The 20,843-nt window shown below is 36.8% G+C and overlaps 1 protein-coding gene across 50 annotated transcripts in view; it reads left to right on the plus strand.

The window, feature by feature from the left end:
• ptprd.S (protein tyrosine phosphatase receptor type D S homeolog) overlaps positions 1–20,843 on the plus strand; it is a 998,444-nt gene that overhangs the window by 834,580 nt on the left and 143,021 nt on the right.

Raw genomic sequence — 20,843 nt, forward strand, 5'->3', positions numbered from 1 at the left:
CCCTCCAGTAATGTTCGAATGTGCTACCTCTTTTTTCACAGCTAAGATTCAGATAAGCTCTCTAGATCCTACAAAAAAAAAAGAAAGAATACAATTAAATTCAATTCCACGGTGTAAGCACCTAAACATTGTGAGTTCTGTAACTTTTTTCTTTTTAAGAAACACATTCTTTAAATTTTTGAAAAAAGGGCATTTCTAATGATGCAGCCAGAAGGAGACTTTGATATAGACTCTTTAAATTGAAAATAATATCGCTAAGGATTTATTTTAATTTAATACCCAGCAGTCTTACTACCAAATGGGTTTTTGTTTCATGCAATACGGTCTACAAGAAAGAATACTGTTAATTACAATATTTATATGCTGATATTATTTTACTGTATAAACAAGCAATTTAGCATATTTCGCACCCTTAGAGATTATTTACAAACAGAAAGCTTGATGTATTAATAAAAAAAGCTTATCTCAGCTTGAAGTTCAGTTGTGGCATGAAATAGTACACAACATGGGAAATAACCATGTTTAAACCTGCTCAACATCAAACAAATCCTTTGGGAAACTTCATTTTCACTATTCTATTACCGAAGCACAAAGATATACTGTAATTTCTTGCATTTTTATTTTCTAATTAAAAACTGGACACTCATTCCAGAACTGGACTAGACCTACCAAATTTGACAGGTGACAACTCTACTGCCATCTGTACTTTGTAATCAGCTTTTTATTTTACTAGCAAATGAAAGATAAGTGTAATTTGTTCATTAAATCTGCCCATAGGCCAATAAAGGGGATGACAATGTTGTCATTTAACATCTGAGTATTCATAACATTAAAACAGCAAACCAATTAAAAATAAGTGTTCCTTTGTTAAACTGATTATAGACTTTTAAACAGTATAAAGTACTTACATTTGAACTTTAGGTTATTGGTGTGGACCACACATTTATCAGATGCTAAACAATGAAAGTAGAAATAAAGGGATTACTTTATCAAACACATCTGTCACAGGGAGGTTATTTATGAATGCCAATCTGATAATGCCATGACATGGTGTAGGCATTGCAAAGCTCAATAGTTTTTGCTGATCATTTAATTACAGTAAGGATTTGATGAAATGCAGAAAATTTACACAGGTCCATTGTTCAGTTTGCAAACATAATAACATATTTTGCCTGTACGCTTGAATTCTCTGGCATAGCAACATCATCAGGATAAAAAAAACACCATAGGCGTTAGCAGCTTATTGACCCACGTTTGTAGGCAGAATTATAGACTCCCTGACTTATGTAGCACAAAATCTGTCAGTTGGAGTGAAAAATCCACAAGATGGCATTGCTCCCTGCTAACAAACATGCAGAACTGCCTGTGTATAATCACCAGAAGTGCTCATGTGGATCTAATATAGCTTGCTCTGGTGGAGAACAAACTTGAAGTTTGTAATATTTGGAAGCCTGTGTAGAATTCATTGCAACACGTGAGTCAATGATCTTTTTGACATTTTATTGCACCACCCCTTGTGGCACATTTTTTGGTTGTATACAAGATGGCCTGTTCAAGTTAGTAATGTAGAGCAGCTCTTCACATTTCCAGATTTTCTCAGATTTTCCTCAGGAACAAATTGAATTCAGTACAAATGGACCAACTTATGAAATTTATATTACATAACCCCCTTTATTTCTAAAAGTTATATCCATATTTTGCATGCCCAATCTAATAGCCAATATTATTATTATTATTTAGATGAGCTTCATAATTTGATTGAAATGAATTTTACCGCCCGTTAGTAAAGCATATATCTCCAAACTGCCTTTATAGTAATAAGCATTTATACCGTAGGTATGCAACATTTACACTAAATTAGTGTACAAGCATCATTATTATTATTATTAACATGTATTTATATAGCGCTAACATATTGCGTAGCACTGTAAAGTAAATGTGATTATACAACTACATCACATGAATTACATACATAGAATATATGGAGTAACAAACATCACAGTCAATACAGGTACAAAAAGGTGAGGAAGGCCCTATGCATAGGCATACAGTCTAAAGGGAAGGGAGTAATACACAAGGTGTGGGAGTGGGCAAGATCGAATTAAGTGGGTGAGAAATGTGGTATTGCGTTTGGTAGTTAAGCAGAGTGAGGGTAGGCTTCTCGAAAGAAGTGCGTTTTCAGAGATTTCTTGAAAGTAGAAAGGTTGGGAGAAAGTCGGACAGACCGTGGGAGAGCGTTCCAGAGGAGGGGTGCAGCCCTTGCAAAGTCTTGAATGCGAGCATGTGAGGAGGTAATGAGAGAAGAGTTGAGTAGCAGGTCAGTAGAGGAGCGTAGTAAGCGAGTGGGTGAGTATATAGAGATGAGTTCAGAGATGTAGGGTGGGGCAGAGTTTTGAAGTGCTTTGAAAGTCAGTGTCATTAATTTGAATTTGATTCTGAAAGGTAATGGAAGCCAGTGCAGGGATTGACAGAATGGCGAGGCAGAGGAGGAGCGGTTGCTGAGGTGTATGAGCCTCGCAGCAGTGTTCATTATGGACTGGAGAGGTGACAGTCTCTGGAGGGGGAGGCCAATTAAAAGAGAGTTACATTAGTCTAGACGCGATATGATGAGAGAGTGAATAAGAATTTTGGCAGCGTCTTGGGTGATAAATGATCGTATTTTGGATATGTTCCTTAGGTGGAAGTGACAAGATTTAATAAGTGACTGGATATGAGGAGTGAATGACAGGGCAGAATCTAGGATAACCCCAAGGCACCGGGCCTGGGGAGAGGGGGTGATAGTGGAATTGTTAACTATGATGGATACTTCGGGGATGCTACTGGTGTTAGTTGGAGGAAAGAGAACCATTTCAGTTTTAGAGAGATTTAATTTAAGGTAGCGTTGTGACATCCAGGTAGAGATAGCGGACAGGCAGGAGGAGACGCGAGTTAGGAGTTCTGGGTTGAGATCAGGAGATGAGAGATAGATCTGAGTATCGTCAGCATAGAGGTGGTAGTGGAAACCATAAGAATTTATTAATTTGCCAAGGGAGGAAGTATAGAGGGAGAATAGTAATGGTCCCAGGACAGAGCCTTGGGGAACTCCAACAGAAAGAGGTAGGGGAGAAGATGCTACTCCATTGTAGGAGACACTGAAGGAACGATTGGTGATGTAAGAAGAGAACCAGGACAGGGCTGTGTCACGAAGGCCAAGTGACTGGAGGGACTGGAGGAGGAGAGGGTGATCTACAGTGTCAAATGCGGCTGAGAGATCAAGCAGTATTAGTAGTGAGAAGTGATTGTTGGCTTTAGCGGTTAAAAGGTCATTAGTCAGTCGAGTCAGGGCAGTTTCCGTGGAGTGTTGTGGCTTAAAACCAGATTGTAGGGGGTCCAGCAGGTTATTGTCAGAGAGGAATGAGGTAAGTCGGTTGTAGACTAGGCGCTCAAGTAGTTTAGAGATGAAAGGTAGCAGAGAGATAGGTCGGAGGTTGTCAAGATTGGAGGGATCAAGAGAGGGTTTTTTCAGAATGGGGGTGACAAGAGCATGTTTTAGTTGAGAAGGAAACAGTCCAGTTGAGAGGGAAAGATTAAATAGGTGAGTTAAGGCTTTGATTAGACAAGGATTGGTATTGCGGAGAAGTTTTGAGGGAATTGGATCAAGCGGGCAGGTGGTAAGGTGAGAAGAGGCCAGAAGCTTTGAGACTTCCTCATCAGTGACAGGGGTGAAGGAGCACAGGAGGGACTGAGGAGTGTGGAGGGAGGGTGGTGGAAGTCTAGGGGGGTTGAGTAGTGTAATGTCCCTTCTGATAGTGTCAATTTTGTTTTTGAAGTGCTCAGCAATATCTTGAGCAGAGACAGATGTGCATGGAGGGGGTGGAGAAGGGGAAAGGAGAGTGTTAAAGGTGGAGAAAAGTTGTGCTGGTTTTTTAGAAAGGGAGTTAATGAGTGAAGTAAAGTATGTTTGTTTGGCTTGGAAGAGGCTAAATTAGTGTACAAGCATCACACTTATAGATGAATATTTCCCTTGCTGTTTATTGCAATGGATCCTTCATGCGTTCCACCACAAGGAACTGCATGAAGAAATGCAGCCTGTTCATTTTGAACTTACTCTGCCACAGTGAAGTGGTTAAACACATAAAACGCATGAAATGTATCAGTGCGCATGAGGCCTTAGCCAGTCAACACATACAGAAAAGTTTATTTGAATTTGTTCAGTATAAGAAAAGGCTTTGCTGATATAGTTTCCAGCAGCCCCAGTTAGTAGTTTTGCTTAATTGTGATTGAATGGGTAAAGAAAGAAAGGTTGTATTGTACATTTGGAAGCAGAGTACATATTTCGCTGCTAATATTGCTTTTCAGGGTAAATATCTCAATGATTAAAAAAAAATGTCCACGTTAAATTACCATTATTCTCATTTACTTCTCAGCAGATTATCATACACTTTGATTATTCTTGTTTTCCTTCACAATAAAATGACTGCACTGCATAACTTGGCTTGTATTTCCTTTTTATATTTCATCCATACAGCAAATAAGAAATGTTGTGATCCATTACAGAAAATAAATAAATAACAGAGCATTTTATAATTCTAAATGTTTCTCTCCAGAGGAACATTTATGCAGTACATTGCTGAATATTGCTATTGTGCACCAGAAAAAAATATTAACCAAACTGTGTAGGGGGAGGGAGCCATGACAAGTATAGGAGGGCACAGGAGACGCAGGCCATGCAGCAAATGCAACATAACCGTCCATCAAATGCAAATAAAAAGCTTTGTAAATATAATCTATCATAAATTCTGTACCCCAGACAATATGTCTTTCTACATGCAGCTTTGCGTAGGAGTTGGATATTCTGAAAGACAGCTGGGTCTAATACATACAGTATACCTAGGTGAAGGGAGCACACACCTGTGAATCAAAATCTTATTCCAATTTCTGCATGAAGAACGATAGATGGCTGAAAAGGTAAAACTAAAGAACATGGCCAGAACTAGGGTTAGGCAGGCGCCTTTGGCTCAACTTGAAGGAGGTGGAATTTCAGAGTCACTATGCTTGCTACATAGCCTTATTTGCGCAAACAACTCTGGAACGCTGTAGGGGGGACTTAATTGATCAGCTGTTTATTATTTCCTTCAATATACTGTACGTGTAATTATGGAGACACTTTATATCAAGTGCAATGATTGGTTAAATCGTCATTTACAACCACTTCAATATTTTTTTTAACATCATAACCTTTATTAGTAAAGTAGTAGTCATTACATGTACTTTCGATATTGCAAAACTTACAAGCTTTATACAAGTTCGAATATTTCATATCTTAATAAACACTGAACACCAGTTGTACATGAATTTTGCATTATGGCAATAAAAAGAAGAAGAGACTGGAGAAGTCTGAGCTCTGAGGTAAAAACCCATGTGTGAGTACTGACATTAATAGGTACATATATCATACAAACTGGTCCTATACATTTGTTATGCTTAGAGGGTTGGCCATGATCCCCATTTTCAAACTTTCTAGAGGATTTCCTTTTGGTATATAAGTAGGACATACAATTAATATATTTTAGCATTTGTTCCATCCAAATTTGGTGAGTTGGGGGGTCCACATTTTTCCACCTATGGCTTAAACATTTGCATGCCTGAAATAGGCTGTGGCGTATAGTATTTATGTGGTGCTTGTTAAATTGAGATTTATCACATGCTCCCATTATAGCTAGTTCAGGGGTTGGATCGAGAGGCATTCCCAGTGTGTCTGCTAATGTAGCAAAAACTTCTTTCCAGTACAATTGTATTTTTTTACAATCCCAAAGCATATGTTTAAGGGGCAGATTTATCAAGGGTCGAATTTCTAAAACTTCGAAATTCGACCATCAAAGTTTTTTTTGTTTAAATTTAGCTGTTTGCAATCAAATTACAATCGCTCGATCGAACGATTCGAATGATTTAATCAATCGATCGAACGATTTTCAAAAAAATAAAAACTTCAACTTCTAAAAACTTAGCCAAATGTTGGCTATAGGTTCTAGGAGGTCCCCATAGGCTAACATAGCAATTCGGCAGGTTTAAGGTGGCGAAGTGTCAAAGTCAAAGTTTTTTAAAGAGACAGTACTTCGATCTTCGAATGGTCGAATATTCAAAGTATTTTCAATTCGAATCGAAGTCGAATTTGCCCTATTCGATGGTAGAAGTACCCAAAAATTGCTTAGAAATTCAAACTTTTTTAATTCGAAAATTCACTCCGACCTTTGATAAATCTGTCCCTAAATGTTCCCAACTCTGAGCCACATCTAGTGCAGGTAGTGGGGATTTATTCTATGTATTCTTACCGGAGTAAAGTAGGATATATGTAGGGTATATCTCTGGATCATTCTATGATTTGCATTGGGGGATACAAATCCAGGTGCCTCCAAGGCATCCAACCATTTCTTGTCAGTGAGTGAAGGAATGTCATCCTGCCAGATTCTGAGTAGACTCGCATAAGTTTTGTCATATTTACTGGATCACAATATTTTATAAACATTTGAAATTAGCTGCTGATTATCTTGCAGTTCCAATACCCTGCAAAATGGTGGTTTCCCAATTTTAAATGAGTTATTTATATATGCATGTTGAATCTGCCTATACAGCAACCAATGAGTAGCTGGGATCTCAAATTCCTGTTGGATCTGATCAAACATTTTAAGGGTGTTATTTTGTGATATTTTCAGATGGTGTAGTACCTTTATTCCTTTACTTTGCCATGCTCGACCCACCTCCACTAAAGCAAATTCCTAAAGTTGCTGATTATCCCATATAGGTCTGTCTGGGTGTTTGGATTGACGAGCGCACACAGCTTGTGTGTGCACCCACACTTTCAGGGCTAGTTGCATTAAAGGGCACCATTTAATATGTGTCTTGTCTGACGGGGATCTCAATAACTCATGTAGCAGTGGATTCTCTTGGTTATAGAGTGCCATTAGTACTGAGGATGAGGGACACTGTGTATCAATGGAAGCCCAGGGTTTTACGTGGGCCAGCTGGGCAGCTAAATAATATAACTCAAAATCTGGCAAGGCTGCCCCCCTCACTATCTGTAGCTTTTTTTAAGGGTGTCCAACTTTAGCCTGCTTCTCCCAGAACCCCATATATATGGACTGATCAACCTATCAAGTTATTGGAAAATGCCTTGGAGATCACTATTGGTGCTTGCGTAACTATATATAGAATTTTGGGAATATTTACTGGAATAGGTCATCTTGGAATTATGTGCAGAATGGGAAGTTTGATGTTACCTTTCTATGAGCCCATATCCTTACTGTATATGTGGTATGTTGGCCCAAGTCAGTAATGTAAGTACAGTAGGTAAAGTCACCGTAGATACACAGTATGGTTGAACAAGGAGTTATTATTATTATTACTGTATTATTATGTATTTATATAATACCAACATATATCACAGTGATATACAATAAATAGGCATAAATATTTAACATATAGAAAAACATGCAAAAAACACTAATGACCAAAACAAGAGGGCCCTACCCAAAAGTCTTAAAGTCAAATAATATACCATTATGCTTTTTGAGTGCTCTAAATCAGATCATTTCTTCTCCAATTTGCTTTATAATTTTATTTACAGTATATGATGTTATATTGGTGAACAAATTATAGACATTTTACAGTCATAATAACAGTCAGTAACTACTTTTCCTGTTATGTGTTGTGTCCATATGTGATATTGTTTTGCTTTATTTAGTATGACTGAAAAAACCAAATGTAGAGTCTAATGATTTAGTTCTTCCATTGTGCAGATGGGACTCTGTTCTAACCTGCTGTGATATTATGCCCTTGACAATCCTCCAAAATCCTTTGCACGGTGGATCCATCAACTGAATGTTGCTAATTTGAATTAGACACATTATTTTTCTTAATGCCACTTATCTTTTTCAGCCTGTTAATGCGGTACATTAATCGCTCTGCAGTTATCTGCAAAGCTTCCCTTCTTATCACAGCACTTTAAAAGTATATTTTGTGGATTTATGTGACTATGGATATTTCATCCGCCATAAAATGGATCTGGCATAATTGTTTTCTAGCATTATACAATAAGCAAGATAATTTTTACTCTTGTTGCCTGAGCGAAGGAAGCAATGATAAAAAAATGGGACAGGATATTTTAATCATGACAAACTGACCCTTTTTTATGTGTGTAGCTAACAAATCTATATTTCAACATTGTTTGCTTCCTCTGAAGCATGTGGTACAGGAATGCATTATTAGGTTATTCTGGGGATGATTCAGTCATTATATTCATTTAATGCTTAATTTTAATACTATATTAAATACAAACTTGTAGTCCTAAAGGTGCTAAACAAGTTCCTTGTGCAAATTGGCACTGTTTAAAGGGATACTGTCATGGGAAAAAAAACTTTTTTTCAAAATGAATCAGTTAATAGTGCTGCTCCAGCAGAATTCTGCGCTGAAATCCATTTCTCAAAAGAGCAAACAGATTTTTTTATATTCAATTTTAAAATCTGACATGGGGCTAGACATTTTGTCAATTTCCCAGCTGCCCCCAGTCATGTGACTTGTGCCTGCACTTTAGGAGAGAAATGCTTTCTGGCAGGCTGCTGTTTTTCCTTCTCAATGTAACTGAATGTGTCTCAGTGGGACATGGGTTTTTACTATTGAGTGTTGTTCTTAGATCTACCAGGCAGCTGTTATCTTGTGTTCGGGAGCTGCTATCTGGTTACCTTCCCATTGTTCTTTTGTTTTTCTGCTGGGGGGAAAAGGGAGGGGGGTGATATCACTCTAATTTGCAGTACAGCAGTAAAGAGTGATTGAAGTTTATCAGAGCACAAGTCACATGACTTGGGGCAACTAGGAAATTGACAAAATGTCCAGCCCCATGTCAGATTTCAAAATTGAATATAAAAAAATCTGTTTGCTCTTTTGAGAAATGAATTTCAGTGCAGAATTCTGCTGGAGCAGCACTATTAACTGATTCATTTTGAAAAAAAATTTTTTCCCATGACAGTATCCCTTTAAATTAATCATGTAAAAGGGTGCCTATCGATGCAAGGGAACCCTGGAGCTTCCACCACTTCAAAAGTGGGGATAACTCTATGGTTCCTTCTGCAAATCGCGTCAAGAAGCACAGCAGACTTGCGTCTTAGTAATCTCGAGCAGATATCATGTTGATTCAGAGCATCAGAAATGAGATAATGTTGACTACAAAAATTTTCAGCACAAATGTAGCTATCAAAACATGCATGTACAATACAACACACTTGGCAGATTTCGGCTCAAAATGCAAAGTCTCATGACAAGGATTCAGCTGGTGGTTAGGGGACAAAATCGATCAAAAGTCAATATACAGTATGTTCAGTACGTGACGTGGTCCTCAATATTAGAAATATTAGAAATACACATACGGTAAGTAAAAATAAAAGTGAAAAAACTGCAGTTCCGTATTCCACTCACAACAGTATACAGTAGGTAGATATCTTGCTGTAAGGAAGCACAAAAGAAATATAACATAGTGAAACTATGTCCAACTGAAGAGATGGCTGCTTGACCAATGACCATTGAATCCTATACAATCAAATGGGTAATTTATCATATGAATGGCAAGGCGCAAAGTGCAAAAAAAGTGTGCATTTGCCATGCCATGCACTGATGCAATTAGGGCACTGGCCCAGGGTCCAAATGTGCCAGTTATAATAAATGTGCCAATTCTCAACTCGCTTTCCAGTTTGAATTTACTAAATCTGCCCCATAGTGTTCTCTTTAAAAACAAAATAAATGTCATCATATTTTTGCACTTAAAGGAATTGTTAGTATAAAAATAAAAACTGGTTAAATAGATCGGCTGTGCTAAATAAAAAAATGTTTCCAACATAGTTAGTTAGCCAAAATGTAATGTATGAAGGCTGGAGTGACGGAATGTGTAACATAACAGCCAGAACACTACTTCCTGCTTTTCAGCTCTCTTGGTTTCCACTGACTGGTTACCAGACAGTAACTAATCAGTGACTTGAGGGGTCATATCTGTTATCTTTTTAATCTAATAGAATTAATAGCGAATGGAGGGCACACCAAAACTTTCAAAAAGTAATTAGAAGAACAAATGTTACCCCTACCAAAGGTAACCTATATCAATGTATTTTATCCGCATGTTCGCGCACTCAAAACAGACACAATTTAGAGAACAAGTGGTGGTTGATATTGTATGCTAAATGCTATTTTTAATACTGTATAAATTATGCCATGTGTCTTATGGCGTTGTTCATGTAAAATATTTTTCTCTGCATAAAAGTAAAAACCATTTTTTTTAACCACTTGTTCTCTAAATTGTGTCTGTTTTGAGTGTGCGAACATACGGATAAAATACATTAGCTTTTTAATCTAAGCTAAATGCTAAGGATCAATTACAAACTCAGTTCTGTTATGTTACACATTCAGTCACTCCAGCCTTTATACATTACATTTTTGACTAACTGTATTGAAAACATTTTTTATTTTGCACAGCCTAACTATTTACCCAGTTTTTATTTTTACACTGAACTGTTCCTTTAACAATGGTATGAATGAAGGGGAAGAGTGTTGCATGAGTCTTTTCCTAGTTCTGTAATAACAAATGAATACATGCTAATTTCATTCAGTGTTAATTTTGCAGAAACTAACATATTTACAGTAAATGGAAACAAAGCAAAATATTCATTGCCTCTGCTGCTGCTAAATGCACTTTATTTCAATTTAACGGTTTGAATTATTTAGCATAGCTATACATTAGCGTGACTGATGACATTACAGTGTACCTTATCAGATAATTAAACTGCACAAGCACAGGATGCAATCTGAGCAGCAGCAATACACTTAAAATAATATATCTGTAGAAACACTGTCGAAGAGATGTGAAGCACGTTGCTAAATAACAGAGAAATGGACCACTTTACATTTTCACTGAATCTTTATGAGGTCCGTTAACAGGTTCACAGAAGGTGCAACTATTTCACTATCGATCTGGCACTTAATACCAATCAACTAAAATCAGATTTGTTTCCTATTTTCAATGCTGCAGTCTTCAGAATTAGTAGTAGGTGGGATTTACAGTTATTATAGACATTTCATTCTCCATTCGAAATTTCCTTCTTTAGACTCTTTATGACCGTTTATTGTTATTGAAGCCAAATGACTAGATAAAGTTTGCTCCATCGGTATTTACCCCCCGGTATTCAAATAAGGATACAATGTATATTTGAGTGATTGGTTTGCAAAAAGTAAATATATTTAAGCTTAGTCTTCTGTAACCAAAACTGCACATATGCTTGACTGAGTTTGCAGGGCCATAAGGCAGATGTTTTTACTGCTCTTCTGTCCTAAGTATGAACCATAGAGATTAAAATACCTTATCAAATATAGTATGTCAGGCGCTGACTGCTCAGGAATCCCAGAGCTTTCTAATGTGGCCTTTGCCTGACTATTTGCTATTGTTTGCAATCAGCATTTTCCATTTATTTGAAAGGGAAGAGTACTGGTGTGGTATGGCAGTTTAACAGAGCGCCATGCACTATGGGCCTTTATGTTGTTTTTACTCAAAGTAACTGTTCCTATCATGGACTATTGTATTGCTTCCATTTGGGTGAATTTTGCACCTCCTCTCTCACCTAAGTCTTTGTAGGTAGTTGTTCCAGTAAAGAGCTGCATTTCCACCAGTCACAAACCATTTAAGTATGGTATGCTAGGATTATTTGGCGGACTCTAATAAGAAGGGAAATGACTTTAGAGGAGACACTGTTAATCCATGTGTAGTTTATTTCTACATTTACAGCTTATTACAAGCATAAGTAATCTGCAGTGTACCATCAAGTCCACTGCTCATATTTCAATTTTAGATAAACCATAAAGTCATATATTTAATGTAATGTGCATCTGGCATGTATCATAACTAGGGATGGGCGAATTTTTTCCCCTTGTTTCACTGTGGAAATGACGCCCTTAGACTCCTATGGCGTCGTGAGTCAAAAAAAAAAAAAAAAAGAAGCGCGTCCAAAAAAAATGTTGCCGCGCGTCAAAGCATTTTTGACGCCTATAGACTTTAATGGGCGTCAGCGACATTTCACCAGCGTCGAATTTTTAGTGAAACGGGTCAAATTCGCCCATCCCTAATCATAACAAGTATATTACTTTCTCAAGTTCTTAACATTGTTACACTGGGCAAGTTTGGTATGGTTTAAGACAGGATAATAGTATGTTTTCTCCAAACTTGAGTTGGTTTTCTACAGGTTATTCACAGACTCCAAAAACATACTGACATTGTTCAACATTGTGTCAGGGATTGTGATAAAGACCTTAGTTTGGAAGCTCCACTGGGGCAAGGACTGATGTAAATGATGTATATTTTCTTCAAATGCCCATGCAAAATATAATTGAAATGAAATATAACAATGATAAAATGTAACATACAATGAACACTTTGCAACAAATCAGACCAGGTTACTAGAACAAGAACAAACCTTGCATGTAATTACATAAAAGCCTTGTTCTAATTTCTAAACAGATCCATGAAGAAGGAACACAAAGGTCCCAAAAAAAACTGTTTATTGTACAATATACAGGTATCATCTATACTTTTTTAACCAAAATATAATCCCTCATGCTGGCAAATACCCTATGGTCTTTTACAGAGATATTGTGATTACTGGAAATGACCTCTTTCCTATACAACTTTCTTCCTCATTTTCTTTATATTCTAGAATATATATATTCCCTTCCCTGTCCTTTTGAGATCTTTAACTTCAGACATAGTTTGAAAAATGAGCTTTACATCAGAAGCCACCAAATAATTCATATTCTTTCTGCACTCATTAAAGTTTGAACAGGAACAGTGAAGAGCTCTGAAGCAGAAATATCCTTTCACAAAATTAGTGGCTATAACATGGTTAGGTAATGTTCTACTGAGATGAAGTGTACGTCCCTAACCTTTTAGATTCAAGAGGCTTTATGCTTTTCATTTGCTACTGGATGAAGGATTAGGGCTGGATTATCTAGCAAGTCTCTCTTTTTCATTCAGGTAGATTTAGTGTTTCTAGATTACAAACATGTGGAAAATTAAAGACTTGGAGTTCTTGGCACGCAAGCCTTCATGAAGGTAGCAGTCACTCTTTATACTGAGTGCATTTTTTTTATCTTATTTATGAAATGACAGATCAAATTTGATGGATTTTGAATCTTATGCAGTTGCTCTCCGCTTGATCATTTGAGCAATCTCTCCTGATGAGTTGATATCAGCATGAAACTATAGAATGTTGTTATGCAAATAAGTGTAATATGAATTTTGAAAATGGACGCAGGGATTTTGATGCTGTTAATTAGAACAGAGCAGCTCTTTCCAAATTTTCCAATATGGTAGATTGATTTTCTTGTGCATATATGTGTTGTATACCTTATCCTGACCAGCACCACCAGCAGTTACGCCCTTGCCTCGAGTATTTTACTGTATAACAAGACCTACAATAAATAACGTTTTCCTCTGTGTATTTTTTATATTGAAGCTCAGTAGCACATTGTCACACATGTTGCACGTTGTTCTGGAGTGATTTTGGTCCATTTTATCAAGTGGATTTTTTTCAAGTTGTTCAAGTCAGTCAGATGACACTTGTATGATTCCGTTTTTATGTAGTGCCTTAGATTCTCAGATAGATCTAGACAGGGCCTTATGTTATGGATAGTTGTTCTGCTGAAAAATTATCTTCCACCCAAGCTTCAGTTAGTAACTGACTGGAAAGGTTTTCTAGCAGTACTTCCTTATAATGTGCACCTACCATTCCTGTCAATGATAACTAGACCCACAACATGATGCTACCACCATCATACTCCACTGTAGTGGAATGTTGATTTATAAATACAGTAGCATTGTATTCATGAGTAGCAGGAGGCACATAGATGCCACCCCCCACGTGTCATTTAACATGCGTGGCATTCAGATGTACAAATCAGGAAGCAGTGGTAAACGAATGGTAAAATGGTAAACAAATGGCACAGCATTGTCAGTGCAGGATACAGCACTGGCAGAGACAGAACACAGCTAGACCCAAAGTTAAATTAGATCGAACTGGGGCTAACTAGTCTCCCTAGTGCAGGTGTGTTTTCACAACATGCTGTTGAGTATGGTGGCAGTAATGTTGTATGAAGGCATAAATTATATCCAGAAATACTACAGATCGCCAATTTGAAGAGGTAAAGAGGACCCTGATGCTACAATGCTGCTTACCCCAAAATGTATTGCAGCAAAAAGTGTTTCTACAAAATATGATCGTATTAAGCAAGCAACATTTTTAGGATATTTGATTTTTGTTGAGATGTAAGTGTTGATGTTAATTAAAATATGTAATTTAGAAAATGTCTAAATACATATGATATGAGTTGAATATACACATATACCCATTTCTAGAGCTATATGCACTGACCAATCCCTACTTAAAGATTTACTTTTTCAGATGTTTTGCATCTTTTAGTTTTTTGGTTTCCTGTCATCTGCTGTGCTTGTTACTTCAAAATGCCTCACACGTCGCTGCATATTTAGTAATGCGTTTTGCATAATCTGTCTCTAAATGAGCTTCTGTGTGGGTCTGCACGTCAACAATATGCACACAGGGACAATGCATTTTTCTCAATGGCTCTTTGTCTGCTCAGCACTAAATAAATTACGCACCTTTTCTCTCCAAGGCATATTTTATTCCCTTCTGGTCCTTAAATGGCTAGTTTATATGGGAAATAACATAAAGTGGAGATCACCTTAAAAAAAAATCTTTACCCAAGCAATTTACAGAAAAGAAATGAGGGAAAATAAAGCACCTTGTAGCTATCTGCATTGTGACTCCATCGGTTCGCTTGAATCTCAACTCACAGAGCTTTACAAGAAAACTGATATATATCACTTGTGGAAACCTCAATTCATTTGAAACTAATTTTAAATAAAATAATTATTACTCGTTTCTAATCATAGTATTTTAAAAACACCTTTCCCTTTGGGAAAAAAACAATTATTTTAAATTTTTTCCACATTAGAAATTTCCATGATCATTTGCTCATTCAGTCCAACTGCATTTTGCTTTGTTTCAAATTGGCAACATTTGCAAAGTCACAATTCAGAATTGAATACCTTCACAAATACATACAGGAATACATACTTCAATGGTTTAGTAAAGTGGGTTATCTTGTTTGGCCCATTATTGCCTGCCACTAGTGATGCTTTACCAAAAATTTGTGGAACAGCGAATATATGGGTGACAACATTTTTCACTCATTAGAGCCTATGGGCGGCATTTTTGTGGTGAAACCTGCTCATCACTTCCTGCTGCTCCTAAATGGTGGCCCATGTATGAAGCCAAAACGAAATCTGCTCCAACCTATATTTGGTCAGATATTGATCAGGCTGGTTGGATATTCCCACTGGAACAAAACCGAATCATTCTGTAGATATATTCCTGTTTACATATTCCAATGGCAAGGGCCAAATGATCACATTAACCCAATCTGCCCCCCCCCCACCTGGGTGGCAGATCCTATAGGCAGCATGATTAGTCATCACTAAAGCAGTCCATTACTAAAGTTAATTACTTGGCTTTATTCACTTTGAAAAATATTTTATACCTTAGTTTTTTTGTTGCAGTCTATAATTTTTGGATGCCTTGAAATGTATAATTTATATTCTGAAATCTGTATTATCATAATTATATCACTAATGCATAACCGTATGTCTCTTTTAGTTTGACTTTAAACCTGAATTAAGGGAATATTGGCGATGTCTATTCTAATATTTGTTCTTGAGGGAATTTAGATATTGATGCTGTAAATCATGATGAAAACCTCAGGGCTTCTTTGTGGAAATACACTAAAGCTCACAGATTCAAATGTTTTATGGCCTTGCCTTAATTAATCAACATAGAAAACTGTGATAATGTTACATTATTCCAGAGTGGACAATTTAGAAAAGTGGGAGTTTTAAATCTAAACTGTTACGAACTTCTGCAAACTGGGAACACAAAAAATAACCACCCCTCCAAAGAAATTGTTGTATTCAGACAAACCCAACAAGCTAGCATGCTAAATTAATTGGCTCCATACTTTGCTCTGTGTGCGAAGTATGTGTTTTTACTCATTACATTCAGATTATGGATTTATATATATTACATTACTTTCAGCACTTGACGGACAGAAGCACTACAAAGAGTTGTTGATATGCACGCTTTCTGATTTGTTAATTCCATTGTTATATGTAATCTATTTCTAGATATTACCAAAAAAAAAAAGATCTCTTTCGTTAATTATTACAATGCGAGAATCAGAGGGAACACATGTTCCTTTGAAATGCTAATCAAAATCTGCAATAGATGTTAGTAGTTCTTTTTTTATTTGCTCTGACAATAACAGTATTATGTGCTTAGCATTTCTTAATAGGAGATAAGCTGAAAATGTGATGTTGTAATGAAATGCATGAATCCATTAAAATATAGCTGAATATATTTCTAAGGGATTCTTCTGGTTAATGTGAAATATGCTAGAAACTGCTAGTAGTCTCTGGTGGTACTTAATATTACTATGATAGATTTATGTTCCTCGTTTAAGCAGAATACAGAGACAGGGAAACTTGCTATTCCAGGTAATGTAGGACTGACTTCATTTACCAGCAAACACCAAATTGCCCCTATCAACACTGTCGGGGACTATGCTAGGGGTTGTTCTTTTATAGCAAAAGGTCACCTTATATCTTATATATTTTGTAAGTGGAAGTCTCCCATATTTATATCTGGCTCTGGTTAATGAAGTGCTCCTTAATTTTTTATGTTTTATTGCATGCCATGCTGTGTCTAGGGAAGTTATAAATAATTACCAGTTCACATTCTGGAATGGCCTTATGTTAATAAGTAGAACCATGACAGTAGTAATTGCATTTGCCATCAGAGAGCTTAGCAGCTGTAGCCTGGCTATGAGCAATCGAGTCAGCAAGTTTAGGTGCTGCAGAAAGCTGCTTGCAATGTGCATATCTGACAAGAAAATATTATGCTCAATTTTTCTGGGATCAGTCATATTACTGTATTTGTTATATTTCTGTAGAATGTTTTGTGCTTAGAAAATTATATAAGCAGTTATAGATTAGGAATTTGCAGTGGAAATGTTGTTTACCATGCAATGTCCCTTAACCTGGAAATATAATGGTTTCAATAAATCTGTTATCAAAAAGTATTCTGAACCCCGCCATACCATTGACTTATGTTTTCAATAGAGGGGCTTCTCTATTCCCCATACAAATCAAAAGCCAAAATTAGGGTCTGATTAATGAAAGACCGAACAAAGGAATTCAGAAGGTGTTCAATCAGATTTTTGGATTGACCAAAGCTATCCAGTGAAGAAAGATTAACAGTAAAGAAGTGATGTGTAATCGAAAGCTGATAGAGGTGCCAATTTGTCAGAAAGTCTTTGATTTGAGCTTAATGCGCAGAAGTACCCTTCCAAATTCTTACTCCAATATACTGTATATAACATGCAGCGAGAAAGGATTCATGCAGCTTTAGATACTTGTCACATGACAAGGGCAGATTGGACAAAATGTCATCATAGATTTTCAGTCAACCTCTCAGAAATTATTATTTGCAGACTGGCTACTACATATTTTGGTACATGCCAGTAATGAGAGAGAGTGAAGGGAATACTGACATCATATACTTACTGCATTTACATTTGTACAAATCATGTGGTTATACATTCTTGAAGCAAGAGGCCAGATATCATCACATTTATGTATTTTAAGGTCCATGGTAATTTGAGCACCAGAACGCTCGCAGGAAGTACCTAACACTGTGAGTGGTCCCTGTCTGTTAAAGGAGAACTAAACCCTAAAAATAAATATACATTGCACCAGTAATGTAACTACCAGTCTCCGGGATGTGCACCTGGGCCCCCCACCCCTCTAGATGCGCTAGACATACGGTTTGTTTCTGTCGAGCTGTGGCATGATCTCCGGTGGGCCCCGAGGGGGAGCAGGCCCTGGTGCAATTGCACCCCTGCTCTCCTGGTAGTTACACCACTGTATTGAACCAGCCTAAAGTTTCAGCTTCTCAATAGCAGCAATGATCCAGGACTTCAAACTTGTCACAGGAGGTCAGCATCTTGGAAAGTGTCTGTGACACTCATATGCTCAGTGAGCTCTGTGCAGCTGTTGAGAAGCTAAGCTTAGGGGTTGTTGCAAATTATCAAACAGAAATATAGCCTGTAATATAAGCCGATGCTACAGGGCTGATTATTAGATTCTGTGCTGCCATTTACCAATAATCTGTATTAATTACTAATCAGCCTTATTTGATGTTCATACAAATGGCCTGTAGATGTCACTGTGCTCAGATTTATACTGTGCATACTTCCTTAAAAGTGAAAGTGAAAGCTTACTGTTGTGTAATGCCTGCATGACTCTGCTAATAAAGCACTGTTATACTCTACTCATCCTCGGCTACCCAAAACATAACACTTATACTGTGACATTTCTATTCGATTTATACTGTATATTGTGAGTGGGTCCCTAAGCTCAGTAAGTGACAGCAGCACAGAGTATGTGCAGTGAATCAGCAGAAAAGAAGATGGGGAGCTACTGGGACATCTTTGGAGACACAGATCTTTCTGCTAAAGGGCTGTGGTTGCCTTGGGCTGTTCCAGAAGCCCAAAACATAATGTAAACATTTCTGCCCTACTTTTGTTACGCTTTAGATCTCCTTTTAAAGGAAGCAGCTAACATATGCTGATCTGTTGGCATTTTTTATTGGCAATGGTGACAGGCATGGGAATATCAGTTCCGTGAGCACTTGTAATTTACATTCATTCTAAATTTTTAGTCGTTTCTTAGTATATGTTACTAGTTTAGACTGCTTATACCAGGCCTTTGGCTTAAACTGAAAATGAAAACAGGAAGTGAGTAGAAAAAAGCATAGACAGTTAGGGTCTCTGACAGTTATGACCTTTAAAGAGAGCTGTTGAGCAAAAGCCTGCTAGCAGTATAAAGCCGCTAAAAATCGAGAATGAATGTAAATTACAAAAGTCCACAGAGAAGCATCCTGATTAAGTTTCCATTCATTTATTTAATGAAGCAAAGCATCACATTAAAATCATTATACATAGATACATTACAATTTAAAGACAATAAACAGAGTTTTTATATCATTGCAGCATATTTAATTATTTACTCCAGTGGGCTTACTCCACCTTAAATTTTTCTGATTTTCTTCTTATATATTCTCTTTTTGTAAAATAACCACTTATGGTAAGGGTACTCTGCTTGACAATGATACTTAAGGCAATGATTGCTTTGACACTATTGTCACAAGAAGCAGAAATGTTTTATTCAAGGGAAAAATATCTTTCTTGTTGACTGACGAGTGTATCATTGCAAAAAAAATAAAAAAATAAAAAATGGATGTGAAAAAAAAGAGCCAAATGTTGAAGATGAGAGGGAAATTGGTCTTTTTATAATTGCAGTATGTGACTGTCACAGATAATAGAAATAGATAATAAGAAGTAGATATGAAGTGTTTTACAAGCATTCAGATGTTTAAACCCTGCATCCAGTTCTTTTCATATGGCAGTTGTGCATAATCTTTGCAATTAAAGAAAAAAAAATAAACCCCCCAAAATGAATACTTAAGCAACATATATTTATATCAAATGAAGTGGCATATTAAAGAATCATACAAACTGGTATACATATTTAAGGAAATATTGCATTTTTACATCTCTTTTACAACCTTGAACCACCATTTTGTGATGGTCTCTGTGCTGCCTCAGAGATCACCTGACCAGAAATACTGCAGCTCTAACTGTAAAAGAAAGAAGTGTGAAAGCAAAATAGGATTGCCCTGGTTGAATCTGGGCAGGTGGGCTGTGATGCTGCAGGGCGGGTCATGACATCAGCAATTGGCCGATTGCCACATCAATCATAGGGAATCCTTTCCGGTTTTCCTAATTAGGAAAACCTTGCAGGTAGTTTTGACCCGGGCAGTGCTTCAAAAAACCAGACAGGTGGCAACCCTAAAGCAAAAGACACATATTTGTCTGTTAATTAACTCATGTGGCCTAATATGTATGGTTTGTTTGGTATTTTTGTGTGCAATGTGAATTAATGGATACCACGGGGCAGCCCTTATTTCTTAAAATAGCAAATTTTCTATTTATTATTACCCAATGGCACATACTATTAAAAAAGTTTATTGTTATTAAAATGGTTTAATCACACAAACAGGGTTTTACATATATGCTGTTTTGTGCAATATATTTTTATAGAGATCTCTGCTATGCAGGGGTATAGTTTTCCTTTAAAATCAGGTGTATAACAATATTGGTAGTAGGGTGTCATACCTGGACCATGGCCTTTAGGGACCCCCAATAGATCTTTCACCACAAGAAAAAAGAAAGTGTATTATGAAGGGGCCTATTAAATGTCTAATTTACTTAAACATTTGTTTTATTTGTATATTCTGAGATGCTTATTAAAATGTAATGGGTAAACTGTTATTTAGGGATAAAATAAGATGTTGTTCTACAGGTAGAGTTGCCACCTTTTCTGTAAAAAAATACTGGCCTTCCTATATATTTATCTTTTTTCCCTATTAATAACATTGGGATCAATCATAATTTTTACCAGCCAGGCAAATAAAATACCGGCCAGGTGGCAACCCTATGTACAGGCCCACTGCTCGTAGCATATCCAAGCTCAGAACACCTTCTTTGGCTTTCCATTTATCAGATCTAGTGAAACATGGGTAGCTTTATCGGATATTAGGTTGTTTTCTACTTACTAAGTGATACATATAGCTGTGTATGATATTTTA

Source organism: Xenopus laevis, chromosome 1S (assembly GCF_017654675.1).
Source record: "Xenopus laevis strain J_2021 chromosome 1S, Xenopus_laevis_v10.1, whole genome shotgun sequence".
NCBI lineage: Eukaryota > Metazoa > Chordata > Amphibia > Anura > Pipidae > Xenopus > Xenopus laevis.